The sequence below is a fragment of the Anarhichas minor genome, unplaced genomic scaffold, assembly GCF_050575085.1.
Source record: "Anarhichas minor isolate MPS153535 unplaced genomic scaffold, ASM5057508v1 ptg000096l, whole genome shotgun sequence".
NCBI classification, from domain to species: domain Eukaryota; kingdom Metazoa; phylum Chordata; class Actinopteri; order Perciformes; family Anarhichadidae; genus Anarhichas; species Anarhichas minor.
Window position 1 is genome coordinate 1190237 of NW_027466542.1, and position 2700 is coordinate 1192936.

The 2700-nt window shown below is 41.2% G+C and overlaps 1 pseudogene; it reads left to right on the forward strand.

The window, feature by feature from the left end:
• Positions 1-690: 690 nt before the first annotated feature.
• On the forward strand, positions 691-2176 carry LOC142939312 (interferon-induced protein with tetratricopeptide repeats 2-like; annotated as a pseudogene).
• The last annotated feature ends 524 nt before the right edge of the window (positions 2177-2700 follow it).

A 2700-nucleotide genomic window follows, 5' to 3' on the forward strand; every position in this document is an offset into this window, starting at 1 on the left:
TGGCGATTAGTGATTGGCTTCATTTGAATTATGCCCCCTCCCATTATCGATCCCTTAGCAAAACATCTTGGCTCCTCGCAAAACATCTTGGACTCCTCCTCTCTGTCCTGCTGGTCAGCTTGGCATTTGACCGTCCCACTGGCCCCATCCTCCATCGATGAGGTCGCCTCCATTTGCTGCTGCATGTCTGACACCTCACTCAGAATCCCTATCTGACCCTCAAGACTATTCTTAGTGTTTTAATACCTACAGTGACTATACTTCTATGATTTAATACATTCAATGAGTTAATATACTGTAACATATAATATCCTCTATAAGAAAGAATATTGTAAACCTATAATACATTCCATATGGAAACATATTGTGACTAACATATTTATTATTGTGACACTTCTACTCACCACTAGGGGTGTTATTAAATCTTACTAATAATGCGTTTAATACTGAAATTCTCCACACTACCTTACTTTTTCTTTGCAGCTGTCTATTGGTCCATATTTTTTTCTTCCCCTTCTCATACTTCTTTCCTTATCTTGTTTTATTGCTCCTTCCTTATTTCCTTTCTGACCATTCAATGCGCCCTACTCATTTTCATTTCCCCCATCCTTCCTTAATTCCTTTTTTTTTCTTGCTGCCTTTCAAATCAAACCACCGTACACAACCATACACAGTATGTGTAATGAAATTATGTTGTGTCCAGATCAAGGAAGCAGCTAACAGATTCAATGCTCCTTACTCTATTTCTATCTCCCTCCCTTCCTCAACATGAAATGAACAATGATTATCCAAACATAGCACGCCTCCGAGCATATTATATTAACCTAGTGATGTCTTTTAATTTTTGGCATTTTTATTCCCCATCAGTGCTGCTCAGAGTCAAACAACACTGATCTCAAAACTGAAGGCCCTGCAGTGCCACTTTACCTGGGATCCGGACGCCAGCAAGACGAAATTTTTTCGTCTCGGGGACAAGCTGGTGGACATCGGCACGGAGGGAAACACCTGGCTGGGTCACATTTACAACCTGAGGGGGTTCATTCAGTACAAGCTGGGCTTCACCGAAGACGCCCAGAGTTTCTTCAACAAGGCTGCAGAGGCCTTCCGCCAGATGAGAAAAGCAGATGACGGTCCCTGGTTAGTGGTGAACTACGGGAACCTGGCTTGGCTGCACCACCACCTGGGAGACCAAGCAGAGAGCGAGGCTTACCTGTCCAAGGTTGAAGCCCTGATGAAGAAATACCCATCTCCATCGCAGGACGAGCTCCATGCAGAGATCTACGCTGAAAAAGCCTGGACCCTGATGAAGTTCAACACAGACAGAGAGCTGGTTTCAGATTGCTTCCAGAAAGCCATCAGGATGCAGCCGGACATGGTGGAGTGGAACACCAGTCACGTTCTGCTCAGCAACAAGGGGTCGAAGGCTGAATTCTTGAAGAAAATGAAAGTCGCCAAGGAAAACGATCCAGATAACTTGTGCCTTGCTGCTTACTACCTTGAGCAACGTGCTAAGAATGGAGAAAGAGTTGAGGATGAAGCACGTGAGTTAGCCGGAAAGGTTTTGAGAAATCCTGTCAGCAGCTACGGTGGTATGAAAGCAATACTAAGGGTTTGCAGCAACCATGTATCAAAGGATGAGGCCATTGCTTTGGCAGAGGAGGCTCTGAAAAATCATCCAGATGAGCGTTTTCTGAAGAGATGTGCCGCACTCACTCTCAAATGGAAGATCATTCCTTCCAAAAACGATTGGCAAAAGCAAAGTCCAACGCTAAAGAGAGCAATCAGTCTCCATAAGGAGATGATTATTCTTTACCCTCATTCTTCATGTGAGAAGAAAGTAGACCTCGCAAATATATACTCAAAGTCCAAACACACCAAGGCTATAGCTGAGCAGATGTACCAGGAACTGCTAGAAAGTGATCTGGAACCTGGAGACAAACAGCTGCTTTACAACAACTACGCAAAATATTCATACTTCCAACGACAGGGTGAAAACAAGTCAATAGAATATCACAGGAAGGCGGCAGAGATACCGCAACACTCCTCCTATCGTAAGAACAGCATCAGAGTTCTGGAGCAGATTAGAAAAACAGGCATGAACCCAATGTGGACAGAAATAGAGGAGTTTCTGAAAAACCTGCCAGAGCCACACTGGTCCTAAATTTGAAGAAAAAAAAAAAGTATTGCATTACCAAAAAAAAAAATCTGAGAATACTTATTAATTGAGCTGTATCCTTTTAAAACGCAGGTGTCTGCAATATTTTACACTTTAGTAGTTAATGGAACACAAAAGCTTTTAAAAAAAACAACTATATATTCGTAGGAAGTAGTACACTCGATTTGTATGACAGGCTGAATCATTCAATAACACTGGTCTTTTAATAACATCCACTGTGATGTCTAAATGTCATTAGCATTATTCAACATCACATGGTTTATTACAATATATTTTGATCAAATGTTGTGTTTATTATATTCCTGTTATGTGTTTTCCTATTTTAAGTTTATGTAAGAACATTACTATTCCTACTACTACCAGTATGTGAAATCTGCTTTGCTGTATTTCTTTGAGTCGTGGAATATAACATTCTCTAATAATGTAATAGTAAATTTGATGCCTGTAACCTGAATATCACAGCAGATGCAGCTGATTGTATGTATAGAAAGTATGTCAAGCTGATTCTCCGTAGAACACAATTA